This window comes from Hipposideros armiger, unplaced genomic scaffold (assembly GCF_001890085.2).
Source record: "Hipposideros armiger isolate ML-2016 unplaced genomic scaffold, ASM189008v1 scaffold_543, whole genome shotgun sequence".
Classification (NCBI taxonomy): Eukaryota; Metazoa; Chordata; class Mammalia; order Chiroptera; family Hipposideridae; genus Hipposideros; species Hipposideros armiger.
This window is the reverse complement of record NW_017731893.1, coordinates 629,673-654,665: the sequence shown is the minus strand read 5'-3', so window position 1 is coordinate 654,665 and position 24,993 is coordinate 629,673. Positions and strand designations below refer to the sequence as shown.

Below are 24,993 nucleotides of genomic sequence, written 5' to 3'. Positions count from 1 at the left end.
GAGTCTCTAATACGCACTGGTCCCTTAAATGCTCCTGTTATGTTCCCACTGAAAGTTTCTACTTATTTATAGGAATGCTCCTATTATACCGTACAGTTTTTTGTTTTCTACCTCTTTCTAAAAATACTTGAAGACTCTAAAAGACAAAAGCTACGTCTTTTAATCTAATGTCTACAGCATAGCATAGTGCTGGCCTATAACAGGTACACACTCAAATAATTATTGAATCAAGGAACTTACTTGGAAGAGTAGGGAAATTAAAGAGAGATTTGGGTTGTGGTAGGAAAATGGAAATCATCCTAATGGGAGTTACCTGGGGAGATCCTGCCATGATCCAACCCTGTGTTCTCCTTCCCTTTTTCAGAGAAGCACTGGGCAATCGTACTGGGTAGTTGTTGTTTTGAACTACCCACTTCCTTTTGTTTTCCTTCCTGATTCTGTGAGACATAGTTGTGAACTCAAATTGACAGGTACTGCCCACTTAATACACAGAAGAGTGAATGGGTTAATAGGACCCTTATCAGTAAAGAGAAATTTGTGATAAAATAACATCAGGAGATATAGAGCAATAGTGTACAAGCCCAAAGAATGTTTGAGAGCCTTATTTCTCTTTCCATTCTTGGGAAAATAATATTTAATCCACATTTTGCATCATTATTTTGCCCTCCCACAGCCAATAAGTAGGCAACTGGTTGCCGTGAGGAATAATTATTTTCCTGATTAATTTGATGCATTAGGAGATGGGCATGCTGATGTGCAATGGAAATCGTGAAATATATTATGTAGTCCTAGTTCCAAAATATTCTCTTGGTTTACTTTATTGTGAAGGAATCTCTGAATACTGAAGCACATGTGAAATTTTACATACTAATTTCATTCATTTCACAACTATGGTTGGGGGAACCAGCAGCCATTTTGGATATAGTGTGGACCTGTGGGGGCAGCCACTATTGTGCTTCAGACAATATATGAGACTTTAACAATTTAAAGTCTTCCAAAGCTTGCTTGAGCCCCAGTGAGTGGGCACATGAAGAATAACAAAACACCAATGGGGTTCTAGCTTCTAAGGATGAGAAGAATTAGAAAAACTCAGGAAATATGTCCTGATGAAATCTAATGGGATAGATGATAGAAAAAAAATAGCAACTTGAACAACTTTAAAACACACAACAGCATTTAAGGAGATTTAATACAATATAAATGAAGGCTTTCTACTTTACAAAAATGATTGTCAAACTATACATACACACACACACACACACATACATATATATGGTGCCAAAAATATGTATACACCCTTTAGGAAAAGAAAATTGTGTTAAAATTGTAATAATATATACCAATAACAAAAGGTAGATACAAGTCACATTTGACTTCTGCAATTCCAAGAGGTGCTCAAAATGGTTACCATCAGCATCCAGAAACTTCTGATTATGGCGAACTACTGCTTGAGCAATGTTGACCAACATGTCCATTTGTATACATTTTTTGGCACCCCGGTATATGTATATATATGATCAGTGGATGACATGGAAAGTGTTGAGATCTAAATTTGTGATCTTCAGGATTAAGGGGAAGAAATACCATAAAACACAGAGCAAATAATACAAGAGATTAAAATAATGAGGAAAAAGATTTTGGGTGGGTGGTGAGTAAAAACCAAAATAACTTGTAGAATTGATACTAGGGATTTACTTCGTGAATAATGGGCATTATAGAGGGAGACAAAACACGGGCAGGCTAGAGAAGGAGGGAGCAGTATACAGGTAGAGGTGAGGAAAGGATGGGAGTGGAGCAAAGGATAAAGAAAGACTTCCTTGGAAAGTATATAGTATGCTTTAATCCTGTTTACAGATAATTTCATATGTGACTGCATGTAAGGGTATACTACTTTGTGTTTACGTATTTATTAGGAAAGTTAATGTCTACAGATTTTTGGGTGGCCATCATATATTGTTAGCTTGAAAAAAGGACACAGAGTAATGTGTAGAATATGGGCTATTTTTTTTTTCATGTTTAAGAACTACTGCATAATTTATTTGGGCTGGGAAAAACTTATTGAGTCACTAGACTTTGACAAGTGTCTGAAATCCATATTTAACTAAAAGGGGCATTATATAGAAAAATCTCATGGTAGCTGAAATTGAAAGACGAGTAGCTATTTTGATTTTTTTTTTAAATCCAAGCTCTGTGTGTGCACATGTGTTGTGTGTGAATGTGTGTGTATAGGGGTATATATGGGAGTGGTGTGTTTGTTTGTAGATTGGAGAGGAAATTAAATGAGAGAAGAAAGAAATTGTTTTTATAGTCATCCTTATATTGTTTAACTTGTTACCAGGGTTATGTGTTGCTTTTGCAATTTGAAAACATCAAATTAATAAATTAGAATAAAACCATTTAAGGTGCTAACATCTGTGTAATCTAACAATAGGAATGAAGTTCAATGTATGATAGAAATTATATTTGGGGCATATTAACAATGTATTCTTATTCTCAGAAATCACTAACTATAGTTTCCCAATGGGCTCCCAAATCAAGAGCCACACCAGATAATGCAGACCACAGGTAATTCTTCTTATTGGAACAGAGGAGCAGATATGTACTCTGCAGTGGCAGCTGCACCGTGAGCATGTGAAGTGAAGAAGGAGGAAATGGTGCAGAGAAGGAATTCTGACAAGAGGTGGAAAATCGCCCTTTAGGGAGCATCTTGGAAAATCATGGGCCTCTTTTGTTACTGTTTTCACACAATGCTTGGAGGCCACATGTTGTATTTAATGAGTGGAGTCCAGGGATTCTAGACAGCTAGAACAAGTGGCCCAGCTCACTGAAATAAAGTAGCATCATAAGCCATGCATAGACATAAAACTTGTTTGAAGTCATCCGAGCCTGGAACTTAATTCCATCTCACATAAAAACAGAAAGTATTTTTTTGTCCAGTTTACTATGAACTAAATTTTCCATGAATGTACTATGGTATAAACTGTAGGAAAATCATACGTTTTCACTTGCATGTTTATTGAGGCTTGGTCAAATTTTCAGAATGTCATCAACAAAATGCTCATGGAGTTTGGGTCTCCACTACAGAATTCATAATAGTCACATTCAGGTGATTCTGCATATAGACTTAACCATCAGACCAGTTCAGTATGTCTTTCCTTATAGTTATAACAAAGCATTTGTTTTCATTTTGAAATACATAAAGGGTAAATTACTTTTGCTTTTTTCTCTTTTTATTACAGTTAGAATATGATATTGATTTTTTGAAGTTATGTGGGGAGATTTATATTATCTATGATGTTCATTTCAGAGTAGCAAAAGCAGTGACAAAAATTATTTATTATTAACAGGGCATATAAAGTCTGATAGGATGGGAATGACTCCAGCCCATGGAGTGTGGGAATGAAAGGGGAACAGAGAGTAAGGAAAGAAGATGTCAGAGTCCTTGATTTCCCTACTTCCGGGCTCACATTTTTAGTGTAGGGGACCATAGGTACACGCAGCCAGGGTGGGGGGGCCTGGCATCACCCAAAGGGGCATGTTTCCCTGGGTGTATGGAGGAGAAGCTGCCCATATCCAGGAGAATTCTCATACCCAGCATGGCCCTGGAGCAGGGAGCTGAAATGGTGGTAGGAGATGGATAGAGAGAGGCGCTGGAGGCAGCATTTCTGTTTCCTACTCAAGGACTCCCAGGATGAAGAAACGTAGAACCACTGAGAGGAGCCATTAACCAGCAGAGGGCTAATCTTAGAGCAAAGAGGAGCAGCAGGCTGGAAGTTGAGAAAGAGATCCCAGCATTGGGTCCCACCTGTCCTCTCCAGCAAGAGGCAAATGGGCCTATGAAACTCAACAGTCACTAATCCAAGAAACAACACCTGAGTTACACTGAAGCCAGAAGCTGTGAAAATGCAGAGGAAAATGTTAGGAGCAGGCACCCTTTCTGCCCTTCTACTGTGGCACATCTACATGCCAAGAGGAGGAAAATGTGATACTGGGGATTTTACCTAGAGACACTCAGTATTTACATGAAAATATGCTTGAAGAGGCTGGGTTGGCCTAAGCTTCCTGGAGGCGATTAAGTCTAATCTTTTGTCCTGCTATCCAGTGGAAGATCAGATCAGTTATTAGGAAAATTCAAAATCTACATTGTCTTTATTATTTAAATGCAGTAAAAGTGAAATTGGAATCTGGCTATAAATGTCCAAGACATTCTTTTTATTTTTTGATACAAGGAAGATTTTAAAAGCAAGAGGGGACTGGCACTAGAGGTGAAGGGAGGATATCTCCAAGTTGGGAGGGAGCAGAGAAAGGGGAATTTTGATATAAGCCAAGTTTTTCCACTTGACAGTTTTGCCTTGGGCCTATCCTGTTTGTCTTTATCTGGGCTCAGATAACTAGAAAGTGAGGCCAAAAGGCTTGTCCTTTGTTCTGCATGACAGAGCACAGTCCAGCCTGAGCAAGAATGATATTAGTTAGAGTCTACTACAGAGAAAGGGAGGAAGCGAGAGAACATGCTTTTGTGGTGGCGTTTTCTTCCAAAATTCTTCCTCTTCATGATATTTGATTCCCAAATACGGCTCTAAGGTGTTTATGAGTTCCTTTAAAATGTTTTCCCCTTTTATTATCTCTTTTTTTCTACTTTCCTGCTCTAAGAATTCTTATTTTTATTGATTTTGGACTGTAACCACTCGGCATTTTATAGGAAATGGAGAGAGTTTTAAGATTGAGTCAATAAATTTAGTGCTAGGACAGAAGAAAGGCACTCAACAGACAGTTATCGCCAAACTATTTGCCTAAATTCTCAATTTGCTGTGCTAGGGATTTAGTTTAAGTTCTGGATAAAGATTTTGAATGATTTCAGGAAAGCAGAACACAGGAATACAGACATTCAAAAAAAGAGTTTTATTTAGTCATTCAACAATATTTATTGCATAATAAATACTGTTGTCTGCTGGTGATATAGCAGTGAAAAGAAGAAAAGAAAAACAATACTGTTCCTGGTCGCACGGGGCTTTAGTTTTATATGGGGAAGGGAAACAGGAAAGAAAGAAAGAAAAAGAAAGAAAGAAAGAAAGTAAGTTAGTTATATGTCAGGTGGTATTAAGTGCTATGAAGAAAAACATAGCAGGTTAATGTATTAGACAGTGACCACCAAGGAGGGAGAAAGGGTAGCCATGTTTAAGAAGTCTTCTGAGAAGGCAGCATTTGGAAAGAGGCCTAAATGAAGTGGGGAGCCAACCACTTTGATCTTTAGAAGATTGCCTTTTCTGGCAGAGACCAGCAAGTACAAAGGCCCTGAAGCAAAAGAGAGTGTACCTGGCACATTCAAGGACAGCAAGGGGTCTATGTGGCTGGAGCAGAGTGACCAGGGAAGAGGATGATGACTAAGTTAGTTGGCAGTAACCAAGTCAGGGTAGAACCTTAGAAACCACTGGGAGGCCTTTGTTTTTTCTGAGAGTTATAGGTTGCCAGGGAGTTTCGTTGAGCTGAGCAGTGAAATAACCTTATCTATGGTTTAATCAAATCAATGTGGCTGCTGTGTTAAGAATATACTAACAGGAAAAATCCAGAAGTTAGGAGGCCATTGAAATGGGAACAGAATGAGAATTGATATTTTAGAAGCTGAGAATATAGTATACTTCAAGTAGGAAGTAGTGGTCAACTATGTTCAGTGTGGCTCTGAGGGCAAATAGGTTTGTACATTAGATATGGCAATGTTGGAAGAGAGTGCTTTCTTTCCATGGAGCTGGGGATTGAAGGACTGATTGGAGTGCTTTCAGGAAAGTGCAGGAAGTGGAGACATTAGTATAGAAAAAGTTTTGTGGTTTTTTTTTTATTGGTTTTATGTAAAAGAGAGTAGCAATGGAAAATTGAGAAGAAAAATAGAGGATGGGGATATGAAATCAAAGAAAGGCTGTTTTGATTTGTTGTTTTAAGATGGGAGTTTATAGCATACCTATATGTTGATTACCCCAGTAGATAAGGGCCAAGTGATGATTCAAGAGAGGCTGGGGACATTTATAGAAACAAAACCCTTGATTAAGGTGAGTGGGAATGGAGTCTAGTGGATACACTCTGGACAGGTTGTATGAAAGAGTTGACTTCATTTTTCTTTTCAGGTTTGTTGGGGTATAATTGACAAATAGAGATCGTATATAGTTAAGGTATACAACTTGAGGCTTTGATATATGCGTACACTGTGAAATGAGCACCACAATCAAGCTAGTTAACACATCTACCACCTCACATGGTTACTGTTTTTTCTGTGTGTTTGGTGAGAACACTTAATATCTACCCTCTTAGCAAATTTCAGGTATACAATACAGTATTATTAACTGTTGTCACCATACTGTGCATTAGATCTGCAGGACTTACTCATCTTGCATAACAAAAACTTGGTACCATTTGACTAACATCTCAATCTCTCCCCCTAACTCCCGGCAGCCATCATTGTACTCAGTGATTCTGTGAGTTTAACTATTTTAGATTCCATATATAAGTTAGATCATACAGAATTTGTCTTTCTGTGTCTGGTTTATTTCCCTTAGCATAATGCCCCCCAGATTCATCCTTGTTATCACAAATGGCAGCATTTCCTTCCATTTTATGGCTGAATGATATTCCTTTGAATGTGTATGTGTGGGTATGCGTGTGTGTGTATGAGGTGCAATAAAATAATACAGTGAATGTTTAAATGAAAAAAAATATTACAGTAAAAGATTCACTACCATTAATCCCCTTCAAAATAATACTTCCTCTGTCTTTGAACACGCTTATCCCATCATTCTTGCCACTTTCTGAAGCAGTTCTGGAAGTCCTCTTTTGTGAGTGTCTTTAATTGCGCTGTCGTGGCTGCCTCAATGTTCTGAATCATTTTGACTTTGGGGAAGAGCCAGAAGTCGCGCAGTGCCAGATCCCATGAGTAAGGTGGATTAGGACACACCATAATGTGTTAATTTGACAGAAATTGCTGTATACCAGAAGCGATGTGTGACATGAAGTGTTGTCATGATGGAGGATGACGTATAGCACACTTTAAAACACACCTTCTCTCAACCACAGCTCACACCCAACTGACTGCACTGAACAAGATCAAACTTGTCACACATTTTACTAAGGTTTGTCCTGCCACTTCCCATATTGAACATCCCTGCCTTTCTTTTGGATGGCACTCGGCAGCAGCATTCACAATATTTGTTGATCATACCTCACACATTTAATATATACCACATTTTCTTTATCCATTCATGTGTGGACAGACATTTAAGTGGTTTCTATAGTTTTGCTATTGAGAACAATGCTGCAGTGAACATGAGAATGCAGACATCTCTTTGAGATAACTGATTTCATTTCCTTTGCATATATACCCAGAAGAGGCCTTGCTGAACCAAGGTAGTTCTATTTTTAATACTTTGAGGAACTTCCATACTGTTTTCCATAATGGCTGTACCAATTTACATGACCACAAATAGTGTACAAGTGTTACCTTGTCTCCACACCTTCTCTTGTTATCTCCTATCTTTTTTCCCCTTTTTTTGTAATGTTTTCCTTCGTCTAAACTTTTTTAAATTTTATTTTTTTATTTTTCTGTAACAGATGGGAGGTGATGGATTGACTTTAGATATGAGTACATCCATTGCAACAAGAGGGAAGGAAAAGTATTTGGTAGAGATACAGTGAAGTATACACTGGGTGGTGGGAACACATGGATGTTATTTTCTGATTGTTGCTATGTTTGCAGTAAAATATAAAATAAGAGCATTGGCTGAAATAAAGAAGAACAGAGAGTGTGTTAGAGATTCTGAGTAGAAAGGATAAGTAATGAAGTAGTCATTTTAGAGAGTGGGGAGGTAAACTGAATTGGGAAAGGAGACAGGATTGCTGAGCGACATGGGTCCATTGTAGGCAGTAGTCAGACATTTTAAATGATACAGGTCAACACAGTCATATGTTTTGTCAAATCATGTCCAGCTTCTCAGAGTCAAGCCCAGAATAAGTAGAAGTTGTATTCAACCAGGGTGGAGTTTTTTCAGGAGACTATACAGTAAAGGAAGAGAGGGGGCTATATTGTCAAGGGGTTGTGTGAGGAGTGATTATAATGATGGGCCATGTCTTTTTTGCTGGGTTAGGAGGGAAGTGAGGATGAAAGGCAAAAGTTGATAAGTTCAGTCTCCTCGTGAAATTGAAGAATCTTTGGATCGTATATGAAAGGGGTTAACTGGACATGAATAAAAAGAGGTGATCACAAAGTAGGATATTGCAAATAGAGGTTGTTGATATCTGTGGTTGATGGCACAACAAGATAATACCTGGCAGCAGATGGCTGAGGAGGCGAGGAATGACCACTGGACATGAGGACGTCAAGGCACTGAGCACTAGTGTATTAAAAGGATTCACCAGAATGTGAGTTACATGGATATCAAAATTACTAAGGATGATTGAAGAGTAGTGGTGGATAGTCAGGGAGCTACTTGCTATTTTTTTTTTAAATATGGAGGGTGATCTTGGTGTCTGCACATGATGGAACAAGGGTAGGGAGGCTATGATAGGAGGTTGCCATGTGGCATGACCTTCAAAGGAGCTGGGATTTTTTAAAGGAAGGAGGTAGTACTGATTTGGAAGTACCAACAAGAAACAAAAGAGACCATTTATCACACCCTCTAGATTTATGGGATATAAGAGAAAAAAACATACCATAATTTTGGAGGCTACAGGGGATGCAGTGTCCACAAGGGTAACCAGGTTTCAGTTAGAGTAGGGAAGTGAAGGAAACATTTAAAGAAGAATTTGAGAATCCCGGGGATTAAGCTGATGAGTTACAAGGAATTGGAAGGATTTGAGGGAGACGGAGGAGTGAAAGATTGTTCCAGATTAGGTGATGTGAAATTCCATGTGGGGATGAGAGTTCAAGTAATGAGAGATGACTTGTGGTTTTGGGGGGTGACTACAGCAAACAGGAATGTAGGGCATGATGGGATTAGCCCAGGAACAAGGCTGTGTTATCTACAGAAAGATTACTCAGCCTCCTCATCATTTCCAGAAGTGTCCAAGAAAGAACAGAAGGTGAGATGAGAGATTTAAGAGTTTGTGATAGAAATACCAAAAAAAGAAAGGTTTAGATTTACTCAACATGTGCGACTACTTACCAGAGAACTGCATTTTCAGTACTACAATTTATTAGCAAAATACTGTAGTCCAAAACAAAACAAAACTGCACCAGAATCATGATGACCACCACATTATCAGCAATTATTGAGTACTTGTTTTGGATACTTACTGTGCAGAGCTATGTATTATGTCCATTATTTCATTTAGTTTTATAAACAACACTATATGTAGGCGTACTAATCTCTATTTCACAGTTAAAAACAAAAACAAAAACAAAACAAGGGCCAGCAATGATTTGAATTTCAGGCTCTTTGACTCTAAAGTTAATGTTGAATAATGGTGGGGGTATGGAGTTTGGGAAGATTGAAAGGAAAGGTGGAGTGAAAATCTGGTCCAGGAGCAATTTAGTTCCACAAATATCAAGTATACACACTTCAGCCTTGCGCTTAGCCCTGAGATATGAAAAGATTAATACAATTTGATCTTTGCCTTAGAGGAGCTCAAAATCTACTAGACAGAACTTGTAAACCAAAATTGCAGTCCATTATGACAAGTGCAAAGATAAAAATTCCTGCGTCCAGATAGAGGTGGTATAGAGGGGACATGACAAAGCCTGTGTTAGGAGGGTCTTAAGGGACCAGAGTTTTCCATGCAGACCAAGAATGTAGCACATTCTAGAAGGGGCCAATGTGATTAAAGACACAGGTGGATTGGTTAAGCTTGAATCAGAAAAAAGAGCCAACATTTTCTGAGACTGTGGGAAAAAATATAATGAAGATAAAGTCACATTAAGACAGTGGGACCAGTGAGAAAGTTAGCTAAAGAAAGACTATGCCTTGGATGTATATAAATTATATAGTTTTTTCTCATAGGAACAGACACTCTTGACAATGAAATAAATTAAAATTTCTGGCCAGAGCTTCTCTTATCTTCAATAATCAAAATTATGTCTTATCCCCATTGTACTAAGAAGAAGAAAAGAGACAGAAGTCGAAATCTATTTGACTCTAATTCACACGCTCTATTCCTCCCACAAAGGGGCTTTCAAAAATATTCCATAACACACACACAAGTCATTTGGCCAAGTTGGAACCAATGCCAAGAGAAAGGAAACTGGGAACTAAAAGAACAAAAATAGGAATCACATAATAATACAGAGGATATTATAGGTAAAAATACAGATGGCAGAAAATTTTCATTCATCATTATGAACACTAGCCTAATTTATATAAGTGCAAATAATACAAAAAATGTAAAACACCGTCTACATTTTGTGTTAGAAACAGAATATATATATAAAATAATTTAATTGTTTATTCATTATTTCACAAATATACACATATATTTAAGAATTAATATAGACTAGATAATTTGTTGGCTCATATAAAAGTCATACTAAAATGAATAAGACAGAATCTCTGCCCTGCAGGAATGCACAGTCAAATAAAGGAGACACAAACAAACAAGTAATTGATGTTTGGAAAGTGCTCTACCAGCACATAGGAGGAAGCGCTTAGCTTGAGGGTCATCCCACACTAGAAAGTAAATGTGAATTATCCAGCATAGTAGATGCTCCAAAAGGTTACAGCTATAAGTGCCACCCAATAGATGTTAGTGAAAGGCAGAGTCTCTGGTTGCTTTTTGGTTTCTGAATTTTGGCCTCTTCAACTAGAATGTCAAGGAGGCAGGGTCTCGGTACATTTATGTTTAACAACTGCCCCAGGTGATTCCTCTGAAGAGACAAAATTGAGAAGCATTTAAGGCAGTGGTTTTTAACCTCAGGTACACATTAGAATCATTTGAGAAGCTTGAGAAATAGTGCTGCCTGGGCTCCATTCCAGTTCTATTGAACTAGAATCTCTGGAGGTGGGTCTCATGCATTAGTATTTTTAAAATACTGTCCAGGCGATTCTAGTGGTCAGCCAGGATTGACAGCCACTGAGTTAAGGAATTTGCATAGGTGGGTTAGCCTCAAAAAGGAACTAAGAAAAAGTGTAAGGGAGAAAGCAATGCTAGATAGAGGAGGAGGCGCAAGAAAAAGTCCTGCTGTGGCATTACCGGGCCTCTCAAAAAGGAGGGAAGGTGTGGTCAACTGTTAAAGATCACAGATACGTCAACGTGGTCACTGGATTTGATTATTATAAGGTGTCTGGTGACCCTGAAGAGAGGGGATTCAAAGGATGGTGAACAGAGACCTGATTATATTGGGTTGAGGACTGAATGGAGAAAAAGTGAAGAGAGAGAGAGAGAGAGAGTACAGTCGTTCAAGAAACTTGCTTTGAACAAAAAAGAGGGTGACAATGTGAGAAGGAACTAGAGTCAGTTAAGAAAGGATAGTTGTTAAAGGTGAGAGAATCTGGGACTTAGGGCACAGAAATTAATTAACAGAAAAGAAAGTCCTTCTTCTAGGAAAATCTTTAAGATGGGTGTGAACATAGAGAGGTTTCTACCTTTAGGGCTGCAGGGAAAGTTGAAGGAATTCCCACCAAAGGAAATCATTCCTGCTGATTAAGCCAAAAGCTGGGGTGTGGGGGATGGTGAGCTGAGGTGGAAAGGTGGTGTTGAAAAACCAGTGGATAATTTACAGTTGGGGAGAATGGGACGGAGTTACGGAAGAGGTACGGGAGAGTACAAAGGCCTGCACAGTGCAGTAAGGGGTGTTGCCTTGGTAGGAGACATTAAAAGAAACCAGTTATGCAACTTTATTCAGCAAAGTTCTGAATTCTGGCTATAGAAACCCACATTGGATAAATGAATTGATTTGGGGTAGGTGAATTACGGGATACAGAAAGCAGGCAGATCTTAGCATTTATCAGCATTCCTTCCCTAGTGATACTAGGTACCATATGAATGATATCAGAAGCAGTCTTCCCAGAGCCAGTGCAAGAAGAAATGGCTTCCCGGGAAAACATTATATGGATGAAGGGGCAGTTATTAAACATTAGGCTTAAGGAAGAGAATGGAGGGTGTTAAGAGAAGTTGAATGGCAATGGTGCTGAGACCAAAAACGTGCCAGGAAGGTTAATGGGCCCTCCATTGTTCATGGATTGAAGTCCAAAGCTTAAGCTTCTTAGCTCCTGTTATCTGTTCCTATCTATCTCTCAAATCATTTGCTCTTTAGTACCAGTAATATTCATGTTGATCTTTATGGTTTTCTGTACTGTTTCTGTTTCCTCAACTGAGTTATATTAAGCCTTCAACTTCATTTCATGTGTTTATTAATTTAATAAGGAAGCATCTCCCAACATCTCCTGCATTCTGGCAGGAGGTAAGTGCTTCACAGCCGATAATTACCTGCCCTACAGTTTTCCCTCTCTACTCCAAACACAAAGTGTTCCACGCTCAGCTCCCAAATGTGTTTTCTGAAGGTGACTGTGTCCTTGCTTATACAAAGTACACTTCTTTCTACTTATCATCAGATTTTAAAAAAATACATTCTACTAGCACTTTTGGGTCTGCTGGGGTTTTTTTTTCTTCTTCTTCCTTTCTTTAAAATAAGCTTTCTAGATGAGTAATCTGTGAGGCAGACTTCCATCCTTGTTACTACCTTCTTAAACAAATTATCGCCCAGATAGCGAATGATATCCTCTAGGGCCTCTTCTGGCCCATTAGCCTTTCTGGTTGCACAATAGTTCAGTCTCCACGTTTCTTAAAGGACTTCTTTATGTGTACCTCCATTTGATACCGACGGTCCTATTCTTTAGCTGGGATTTCAAAGCTGGCTCACGCTTCTGTGTTATGTGAAGAAATGAGTAAGGATGCACCCGAGAGGGTTTTGTCCTCTGCAGGGTCCAGAGAGAAAGGAAGCTCGCCAATCGAAGCCCTCCTGGTTCTGGATACCTTTCTTTGTGCCACGGCTGCTTTCCTCTAGGGGTATTTTATTGAGTTTTCTTTTAGTCCGCTCCCTCAGTTGCTTTTCTAATCATCTGAGTTTTAATACATAGAATTTCAATAGTTTGTTCTGCCTGTAAATTATATTTTAAACAGTCGCTTAAGCTCTATAGTTTAAATGCTACAGAGGCCTATTCTTTCTGCCAGTTTTAAAGTGTTGTTTTCGTTATCACCTTTTCAAGAAGTTACATGTTGCTTCTTGAGGATTTTAGAAAAGAATAAGAACGTGGGAAATACAGACTAATTCGCAGAATACTAGTTTGTATTGTAACTTTTTGGCATCATATTATTTCCTTTATAACATGATTATAAGCTTCAGGTGGATAATAATCAATCATATCGTATAGCTCTTTGTATCCATCACCAGCACCTAATAAGACCACATAGGTAGTAAACACTCAGGACTCATTTGTTGGCTTTTTGGTTCAGGAGTACAATTGCCAGTGTTGAAAAGGGACTTTTCATAACCAGCAACTTCAAGTCAATCATGCTAATTCACTGAACTTAGAATTTAACCAAATCTTATTTTTAAAAAATCATTTCCTAGAACAAACCCCTTGTTTGTTTCTCTTCACCTCCCACAATTTGTAAGGAAGTCTGTTACTTTGATCTTGGCTGTTACCTAGATTTCAGCATGTTAACAGGGATAATGTATTAACTTGTCTCACCTATTATTAATAATGATTTCATCTTGTGCCATACAGCAAGGAAATCAAGAAGAGTCGTGTTGCTTGAATTTATAATAAGTAGATTAAGACAACTTTATTCTGAATATAATGTTTGGAGATTAGACTCAAGCTGTAGGCTCTTTGGAACATGTGTAGGTAGACTTTTAAATTTTTTAAAATTAGAAAAGATACTCAAAACAGCATACCCTTTTGCTAATAAATAAAAGTATAATAATGGATCCTAGAAAGAAAAAATAGAAATTTCTTTAGAATTTTGTATTTGCATATGCACTAAGACTCTTGAGTTAATAATTTAGGTAGGATTATGGAAAATCACTTGAAAAGTCCACATGAAATCTGTCAAATGTTTTTTAGAAAATAGAAAAGCTGATCAATAGACATGATTCTGCAGAATCTGAAGATAATTTTTTAAAAGCAAAAAAAAAATATTTTAAATATGGGTTAGTTTAGGAAATATTTTACACTAAAGTTTTTCCTTAATTTAAATTTGAACTCAAATGGGAAATAATTAGTTGCAAGTAAATCATCAAGTCATAAATATTTTAAAGCCTCTGCTATCCCTGTGCTTGCTGCCATGAGGTGTACGTGAAAAAAAAAATCTGTTCTCATAGTTTATTCCTATTAGAGAAAAAAAATTAAAAGGATTAAAAGATAAATAATAAAAGACTTACAAATCACCTTGAGATTAAAAACAGAAGAGATAGATAGCACAGGCAACATTTTTTCACAAACATATTCTTTGGTCTAGTTCTGTGTTTAAACACGTGCCCTTCTATCCTTTTCTCCTTTCCTTCATTCTGTCCCAAAGCATGACTGAGCATCTTCTGCATGTCAAGCCCTGTGCTGGTTACAAAGAAGAATGAAGCACAGTTTTTGCCCTCAATTGAGACGGATAATTGGAATCTTCAGGAATCATCATTTGACAGCTCAAACATCAGAGATGTGTGTGGGAGAGAGGGCTCTGCTATACCCACAACCTTTGGATTCTTAGAGGCCTTTAGCTCCACCCTGGGTGTCTTATAGTTATAAGACCTGGTGAGTAGAGATGGTAGCCTGCCCTATACAACTATACTGAGGCATCTTCATGGAACCCAGGCAATTTTTCAGATTCAATCTAAGCTTAAAAGTGGGGATAGAATCTAAATTAACTTAACTATTTAATAGAGGCAATAGGGAACCTGTACTTATTGCTGAATGACAAGGAGGTGATAGGACTCAAACTCTGGGCTATGTTGTCTCTCCAAGTCATTGTAATTAGAGTCTGACATATTCTGAACTTCACTGATCACTGACTTTGTTACTCCTGGACATCCAGAGTTGGATCTTTACAGAATACTTAATTATCCACTTCCCCACCTGAAAACCTGACTCTCTCCTGCAGATTCCCTTTACCACTCAGCTGCTGAGTGTCAGACCTGGGTAAAGGCCCCTCTCCCTTTTATTCTGAAGTCTTTCCCAGTTGCTAGAAGGTTTAAGGTTTTCTCCAAACCCTTCCCCCCTCAAATGAATACCCTTTTTGAGGTGAAACTCCTCCATGTCCTGTATGATCCCTTTCTGCTTTCCAGGGACCCTTAGGCATATTCCTAACATGGTACAGAAGGAACCAGCATGCCTCTCTTCTTCCTACTTAAATGAAGGTGTGGCATTCCTTTGATTAATACTCTTTCCAAGCTGAAACTCCTCCATGAAGTACAATGTGGATGAGCAGAGATTTAGAATTAGGTGAAGGAATGTCTACTGTGGATAAGGAATGCATATCTTAAGGGAAATAAGGGCACTCCCTCAAGTTACCATGAACTATAAGCAATTGTGTAGTCCCTGGAACATAATAAGTGATCAATAAAAATTAGTAAGGGAAATATCTATGTCAGAATGATGAATAGATGTCAGAGGCCAGTTGCACAGTCTACTATCAAAGATCTTCCCCTGCCAGTGTCTGTGACTCAGTTTGAGGAGGGTGTTAGGTATCCCTTTATTGTCACAAACAGGTCAGAGTTTGTATGTAGGAGAGGTGGCAATAGATTATTGTGTTTCCATTTTCTGACTTCTTTTTCAGGAATGGTTATGTCTGGCTGCCTTGCTTCGCTTGACCCTTTGGGTTCTGGAATTAATTCCATGAAAAGGATCTAGGGACTTTTTTCTCCCCCAACTACCTTAATATAAGGATTTACTAGTCACTAAGAGAGAGGCGACATCCCAGGCAGGCTGAATGGCTTCATTTTTTTTCTCGCATTTAAAGTGCTTTTAACTCTCTCATCAGGTACAGATTTTGAGACTATGTCCATGGGAAGTTGGGCATGGATACTAGACTCTAAGGCAGCGGTTCTCAACCTTCCTAGTGCCGCGACCCCTTCATACAGTTCCTCATGTAGTGGTGACCCCCAACCATCAAATTATTTTCATTGCTACTCTATAACTGTGATTTTGCTACTGTTATGAATCGTAACGTAAATATCTTTCTGTTTTCCGATGGTCTTTAGGCGACCCCTGTGAAAGGGTTGTTCGACCCCCAAAGGGGTCGCGACCCACAGGTTGAGAACCGCTGCAGTAAGGCATTTCCATTCTTCTACTTCTAGTTCTTCAAATCTTGTAGGACAGATGAAATTACACAGTGCTTTCTGAGCCTCTCCTAAGGGGAAACGTACAGGGCTTCAGCAAATCCTATGCTGAAATAATAAAGAATTCAGCACAAACGATGTCAGTCTGGTTTGGTGCCTAACCAGGAAGCTCATATTAGAAACTATTTGAAAAGATTTGTAACCTTATTGCTGATGACTTTAAATTCTGAGGATACCTGTGAAGAGTGTGGAAGCCTGGATGAACTTGACTGCTTGTTAATCCCTTATGAAAACATTAGGTGTCAGGGCTATGGCTCAAATCAAAAGACTATCACACCTTCCTTTAAGTAGGAAGAAGAGAGGCACACTGGTTTCTTCTGTACCATGTTAGGAATATGCCTAAGGGTCCCTGGAAAGCAGAAAGGGGTCATATAGGACATGGAGGAGTTTCACCTCAAAAAGCATATTAATTTGAGGGAGAAAGGGTTGGGAGAAAAACTTAAATCTTATAGCAACCTGGAGAGACTTCAGAATAAAAGGGTGGGACCCTTTACCCAGGTCTGACACTCAGCAGCTGAGTGGTAAAGGGAATCCGCAGGAGAGAGTCAGGTTTTCAGGTGGGGAAGTGGATAATTAAGTATTCTTTAAGGATTCAACTCTGGAGAATGACTGCTCTGTCTCACTCTGGTGTGTTTGTCCCTGATGCACTTTTGGGCAGATATTGGCCTGCTTTAGCAAATTGTGTTAACTCTGGATTTGTGAAGTGGGGCTTCAATAACTATTAAAGTTCTGGTGGAGCCTCTAAGAGAACATCTCTCTTGATTTGAAGTTTTTTATTCAAGTATTTTAGCTTGTTCTTTCCATGACACACAAAAAATAGGGAATATTTTTGGATGTCTTCTAGTTCTACTTGTTCATGTTTTTATTTCCATTCCAACTCTTTGGCTTTATTTAGGATTTAATATTTTAAATGACCTCAACACTTCTTAGGAAGTGGGAGGCAAATATAATTCAGTAAGAATTCTTTTTCTTTGTGTGTGTGTGTGTGTGATGATAGTTGTGTGGTGACACACCTATGCTGAAAGTTAAACAGATTACTTTGAGGAAACAAAATTAATGTTATACTGTTACCACTTAGTTAATATTCTGGTTGCTCGGGGGAAATTCTTGCCTCCTTGCTTTTCATCACACCTTGCATCCAATCAGCAGCAAAACCTGAGGCTTTAACCTCCAAGTATCTACTGAATCTTTTCTCATCACCTCCATCAAAACCATTCTTGCCCAAACCTTGAGAGGAAGTTTAGATTTGCAGTTGTCTCCTGGTTCTATTTTGCTCAACTCTATTTTGGTCCTCCTTATGCTCAACTCAGCATTAGAATGGCCCTCCTAAACCTAAATGACACCATATCATTTTCCCATGTGTTTCATCTCACTTGCAATAAAAACCCGAAGTCCTCACTGTAAGAATGAGTGAATGAATGTAGATAGATAGATAGATAGATAGATAGATAGATAGATAGATAGATAGATAGACAGATAGATGGAGCCACTTTAAAATGGAGTTGGAGCTGCCATCCAGAGGAACTCCCTTGCAGGTCTTACTCTTCAACTCTTTGGAATGTTACAACAGGACAAAATCACCTTTGGACTGGGCCTAAAGCAACATTTCCCAAAGAGCTGTTTGCAAAGATGACAAGAAAGTAGATATTATGCATATTGGACTGATGTCTACCTGACTGAAAATGAAAAACGTTGTTTAGAATTAGTGTCACTAAGTTAGCTTATCTGGGGCAATGGAAATGCCTTCCTTCTATTGATGAAATGGTTCCCCTTCCCTTTCTCATAAATACCCATTGCCTTTGTCTCCTAATGGGAACACTATTTGGGCTTCTGTTTTGTTTTTTTATTTCAAATAAATGCCTGTTGCCTCTCACTTGGTCTTTCATTTTTAGGTTAAGATTAGTGTGCTCTACAAGGTAGGGCTGTAAGTCCAGTTTCCTCCAAGCTAACGGGCTACCACTCCCCAATTTGTTCCTTCCATCCCTTACTACTCATTGGCTACGATGGCGCGCACCTTTAGTACACAATTCTGAACTTTAGGATTTCTCACTTTTCACCAAATACCTGCATGGCTTGGACCTTTACCTCCTTCAGTCCTATGATAAATATAATTTCTAGAATGCCTTCCATGACCAGCTGATGTAATCGCACTTCCCTCCCCAAACCACTTAGCCTACTTTACATTTGTCCATAGCACTTATCAGTGCTTCACTGTATATTTGTTCATCTTTCCAGTTAACAAGGTTTGTAGAGACCTTTTCCATTAATTTATTCCCAGAGCCTAAATCAGTGCCTGAAACATGGACTAAACACTGACTCTGATAGTAATCAGGGTTGGTCTTTCACATAGGTGAAGTACACGGCACTAGCTAAATACGATTAGACGGCTCAAAAGTCAAGTTCACTCTTCTCTTGTTTACGCAACTGTTTTCCCCAAATCTTAATATGAGTTTGCATTCCACAATTAAAAGGAAGAATTAAAATAAACTAGCAGCCATGGCTGCCTTTCAGGATGGGGACAGAAGCCTCTGTCAGGACAGCCATGGATATCGGTGCAGGTGTGAGCTGCACACAAGTGTTGGCTGTGGGGACCCCAGTGAACTCCTGCCAGGGTTAACTGGGTAAATTCTGGGCCTGACCTGGAATTGCACTGCCTTGGAGGTCTTCCCAGAGGAGATTTCCACTTTGCAGAAAGGCACTACATGTGATGGGAGCAGAAGAGGTGTGGGAGTGAGGGGGAGAGGCTGGACAGTAGGGGTGAGGTGTGCAAGGAAAACCTTTTACTAAGAAAGCTTTTATTCTCTTTGAGGTTGTTTGCTTCTTTTATGTACTCTACATGTATGCATTGTCTATTTTTAAGAAAGCAAAAATGGTACATGTGACATCTCCAACACATTAACATAATTTACCCTGCAATACAGTATAATAGATGGCTCACTAGTGGAGCCTTCCTGGAGTCTGCTGCGTATCTTCCATCTGCCCTCCAGATCTATTGCTTACCCTCTGCTCCGTTTTGTACCCTGTGTGATTAATCGAGGGGAATCAAATCAACATGTTTCCTCTCTTTTTTGTGTCCAGTTGGAATCATCCTATGTGGAGCCCTAGTAGGATATCAGGAGAAAGAAGGATAATATGACTTTTGGTTATGTATTCCCTTGATTCCGAAGTCACAGCTTTTTTCTATACATCTCTTTCCTTTTGGGTCTTAACTGTTCCCTTATCCAAGGAATTGACTGTGTCTTCTATATATTATACCTTCCCTACACCTTTGTTCCTGGTCCATTTACTAAATATTCTTGGGTTTTCTTTGTTTGAATGTGCCATGTTTCCTGCTGGAACCCTCACTAATACACAGCCCATAAGAAAGAGAACTATAAGGAGACTATAACGGAGGACCAGATGCACTGGGCCAGGGATAGGTCAGAAATAGATCCAGGGAACACAGAATTTGGGCCCAGAAGGACACAAAGATAAACCAACCATCCAAGACATGGACTTGGAGTTAGAAGGAGCCTTTGAGTTTAGTTTGCCCATGTCCTTCATTTATCATCCAAGGGAAACTAAGACTTCAATTTAGTGACCTTGTCCAAGGTCACATGACCAGTTGGTAATAGAATCACAGTGTGTACCCAGATCTGAAACATAAGCCCATTTTTCCATTATAGTCAACAATTTCGTCTAGTGGCAGCCACGGGAAAAAAATATGCACTTTTGTATACATACATGCTAGTAATTGCTGGCCTCTTTCTTTTTCTAATGCATCGAAAGATATGACTATGTACATACCCTGTTCACTGGGATTATACTCACTGAGATCATACTCAACAAGACAGAGAAAATCTTTCTCCAGTTGTGGCTATAGTAATTGTTTCTTTTCCTGGCCACATCATTTTGACTTCTGGTTGGCTGAGTCATTTCCTGTGTTTCATATTGTTCTTTTCTGTGATGCTTTCTCACATCATGGAATTTTACATTAACTGAATATTTTTATTTGAATAATGATTAACCACTAGATGTTTGCATTTTAAATACAGAGCTATCTATAATGACTACTGCTATCAATTCATCATCTCTCTTCTGAGTTGTCCAGACTTTGAGGTTCTTCAAAAATACTGGTGCTCTTTTTCCTGATCTATAAAATGGTAATAACAATGTCTACCTAATAAGTCTGGACTGGTATTTAAATGAGATAATACATAGCTCTTAGAATAGTAAGTGGCACATCGTATGCCATCAATCAAGGCTAATTACTCTTGCTTTAGTAGTAAGGTGAAACTCCATGCTACAACTTTCTGATCTGTTTCTGTTTCTCTCTCCTGTATTTTGGGATGTATGAGTTTGGGAGGAGGGGTGAGACCTTAACTCTGCTTTTTGGCTAGAAAAGTAGTTTCTAAATTAAACCCATTCCGCAAAATGATTCCTTCTTTGGACCATTATGATTTTCATGTTTCTCTTGCAACACTATTGAATAGAGAGCTTATATTGAGTGATAGCTTGAGTTTTCTTGGTTTTTTCATTTTAGACATTTTACATTTCTGTCTGATAGGCTGCATTTGCTTAAGGGATTCCGTTTAGCTCCACAAATGTTTACTGAGCAAATACAAATACCCTCGCATATTGACTAGATGCTAGGGATAAAATGGTGACTCAGACAACACCCTCACCCCAGAGAGCTTACAGTCTCTTGCAAATGTTTTAACCTTGGCCACATCTTGGCTGAAGCTTATGAAACAGGAGACCATACCAGTTTAATGTGGATTACTAAGTGCCGGCTCATCACTGGGTTTGGCCCCAAATCAGCAGTCTGTCCTCATTTTATCCCATAGAGTTTCCAGGGAACTGTCACTGGGAACTGACATGAGTGGGAATTTTGAGGGCGTATCTGAGAATTTTATTCACTACTTGCATTCTTTCTAAGTATAAGCGCATGTCCCAGGAAGTCTGATGCTTATCTGCTGGTCCTCAGACTTCAACATGCCAGTCACCTACTGCTGGGGAACTGGCAGGCACTTTGAGACACGTGGTTCTTCAAAATGTAATGAGGAGCTAGAAGGAAATTTAAATTATTAGATTTAAAAGGAGCTCATGGGGATTATCCAGCAGCCAGATTCTACAATCTAGCTCAAACCATTTTACAGATGAGATCACATTGACAACATTACCACAGATTACTCAAGGAGGCTCTGTGACATCTCAAGGGTCACCAATCTGTCTATGGTTTAGGCAGAACTAAGAGTTGAGTCTTCTGTAATGCTGTTTCCTGCAATTAGGGAGTATCTGGTTATTTTAGCTCTCAAGTTTTGGAATGCTATGAGATATTACTGTATCTGTCTGGAGGGTCTTGGCATTGGCAATTTGATTTTCTTACAGGCCAGGCAGAGTTTATAAAGAATTGGGAAAAAGGTGTAATTTACCCTGAAGATATGTCACTATTACCACCTCTTAGGGAATGCCTTTCCCTTATTAGGCTTTCACAAATGCAAAATGCATCCATTGCTCAGATGCACTGTGTGAAGGTGCTTGGAAATTAGTACTCTTAACTTCTATGTCATTCTCATAGGTCGCTCCCTGCAGTCCTGCTCTTGAGGGGAGAGAAAGATGGGGAGCTAAGGAATAGACCGTGAGTGAAGAACTACTTCTTTTAAAATGAATATTCAAAAAGGTGAGATGAAACTTTTGTTTTATATTTTACACAGTCAGTTACATATATGCCCAAGTGAAATTATAGTCCAACAGAACCTATAGAATTTTCTAGCAAGCAGAGAGAACCTTAGAGATCATTCAGTCCAAAGCTGGGAGAAAGGAGGCTAACTGAAAAGCATCCCCTGTAGGAAGATAAGATGCTAATTTTTAGAGGCACTCAGCAGTTAGAAAATCAATTTTTCTTAACATTGAGAATTATTGAGTGGCTGAAAAAGCATCTTACTCTATGAAATATAGTCACTGTTTAGTGCCTTTCCATTTTATTTACTATTTAAAGCACACAACAGCTAGTTAACCAACTACTTATAAAATATATTTAATGTTTAGAGGCACTCAGTGTGGTTATAAAATGATTTTAAGGGTATACAAATATGGTACGTTAACCACATTTCATGAACTATGGTTCCCTCTGGAAAAACAAAAACGTTTTCCCTGGCATCCTGCGGCATTTCATCCTGAAGTTTGTAAATGACCCACACTGCTCAAACTGGCTGCCTCACTGGCTTTTGATGCCAGCCACTTTAGAGCACACACCAGAAAGATCAATATAACCCCCTGCATAAGTGATAGCGCACCATGCACTCAAAGGCTGTTAGACTCTCTGATAAAGAACGGCTTGACAGGCGCAGTGAAATTAAGCAGCATGCACAAAACCCTAGTAAAGAGGTTGCAGGGCTGTAGTCTGTTCTCCGTGTGTGGATTGATGGATGCACTGTGACACAAGATGCACTGAGATGCGACTTGGTCTGTCACAGGTATGCATTAATAAGTTTGTGGGCCTATGAAAATGTGGGGAGTCTAACAAAGGATGGGAAAAGAATGGGGCCTTTCTCAAAGGAACCCGCTATAGAGAATTATGACACGAGACATTAGGGGCCCAGCATAAACTTCACAGCAAGAGAATGTTCAACCATATTTATTCTCAGGAAATATCCTAGTTCCCTGAAAACACTCAACATCACAATATGTTACTCTCCCTCTTCTATTATTGAAACTGCACTGCATTGATTATTGAGGAAATGTGATGGAAATGTTGCTTTTAATTTCCTGTTCGTGTAATAAGGCTGAATGTGCAATGACGTTCACTTTGGCGTTTACTTTGCCATCCTGCAGCAGGAAGCCTGGTAGAAGGGCTTCTAACCCAAGATGATGGCCACATATAAACCGGGGAAAGAATGCAAGGACAGAGATTGAGGCCAGGCTGGTGTGTCACATCATATAGGGGGTAGTATTTCTAACCAGGGTAACCAGTAGTAAAATTCTAACCAAGGATAGTTGATGTGGATGTACATCAATTTTTAAACGGAAGTTTAAAAAAATGCATAAACTATGAAAGGAGGAGACAGTGTTAAAGAATACAAAAGCACACAAGAAGGTTATGAGAGATTGTTTAGTGAGGACTCTTGCTTACACTGCAATATGCTTCAGTTCTCTGAGCCATTTCAATATGTGCTAGACCGGACTTCTGCATTCCAGGGCAGCATGGAAGGAGGTTGGAAGCCATCATTCCATTCTGACAAGCAAAAATGTGAACAAACGGAAAATCAACAACTCTCCTTAGATCTGTCAGAGAATTGAGGACAAACTGTTGTCCCCAAAATTGAAGAGACAGGCAGATACAGAGGATCACAACTTATTAGACCCAAACCCACAAGCAGAACCTTTGTGGGAACCAGTACTAAGGTAGAAAAACCTAAATTGTAATTGAAAATTTGCTGGGAGCTCTGTATGGACAAATCCGAAAGCAAGAAACTCTAGGGGAGCCTTCCACTTACTTGTGTGAGTTTTATCTCCAGGAGCCCTACCAGGTTCTCACAGTGAAGATGAGAGAAAAATTTTCTCATGATTCTGGGAGGGGGGCACGAAAAGTAGCAACACTGAAATATGTTGGAGCACTCTGTCTATAACAAAGCCTGCCCTCATGAGAAAATGTTTTATCAGAGTCTAATCTGAGATTTTTCAGAGCCTAAGCCACTTTGTAGAAGGGAAATATCCAACTCTAGCCCCCTCTAGTCATCCTGTCCCATCCATCTAAGGTGGCAATGGAATGCAAAGCATTTATGAAGGTCACAGTCCAGCAGCTCAGGTTCACTAAAAGACTGAGATCTAATTATAGGACTATAGAATGCTTCCTCTCCCCACCCCCCACCCGTATCACTAAAGGCTTATTTATCACAGTTCCTTTTACCTGATATATCATGTCTTTCAACAAAAAAATTACAATGCATACTAAAAGTAAAAAATCAGTTTAAAGACACAGAGCAAGCATCAAGATGAGAGAGATAGCAGGGATGTTGGAATTTAAAACAACTGTGATTAATATGCTAAGGGCTCCAAAGGAAAAAGCGGACAACATGCAAGAATACATGGGTAATATAAGCATAGAGACGGAAATTCTACAAAAGAATAAAAAAGAATTGTAGAAATGAAAAATGTTGTAACAGAAATAAAGACTGTCTTTGATGGTCTCATAAGTAGACTGACACAGCTGAGGAAAGAATCAGTGAGTTTAAGGATATATCAATAGAAATTCCAGAGCTAAAAAGCAAAGAGAATAAAGTCTGAAAAAATGTAACAGACTATCCAAGAACTGTGGGACAAATGCAGAAGTTTAGTGTAGGCAGAATGGGAATACCAGAGAAGAGCAAAAGAAACAACAAAACATTTTTTGAAGCAATAAATATTGAGATTTTCCTTAAATTAATGTCAGACACTAAACCACAGATTCAGTAAGCTCAGAGAACATCAAGTAAGATAAATGTAAAAAAACAAAACAAAAACAAAAACAAAAAAACTACATCAAGGCATATCATATATAAACTCCATAAAATCAAAGACAAAAAAATCTTGAAAGAAACCAGAGGAAACACCTTATCTATAGAAGAACAAGGATACGAATTACATCAAACTTCTCAGAAATCACGCAAACAAGAAGAGGGTACAGTGAAATATATAGAGTCAACAGGAAAAACAAACACTAACCTAGA

General features: G+C 38.8%; 1 long non-coding RNA gene across 1 annotated transcript in view; it reads left to right on the top strand.

The window, feature by feature from the left end:
- Positions 1 to 21,959, top strand: part of LOC109396777 (uncharacterized) — a 97,616-nt gene extending 75,657 nt beyond the window's left edge. The window contains exon 3 of the long non-coding RNA XR_002126915.1: positions 21,864 to 21,959. This is a non-coding gene — a long non-coding RNA (uncharacterized LOC109396777). The remainder of the gene's footprint in view (positions 1 to 21,863) is intronic.
- Positions 21,960 to 24,993: the final 3,034 nt, after the last annotated feature.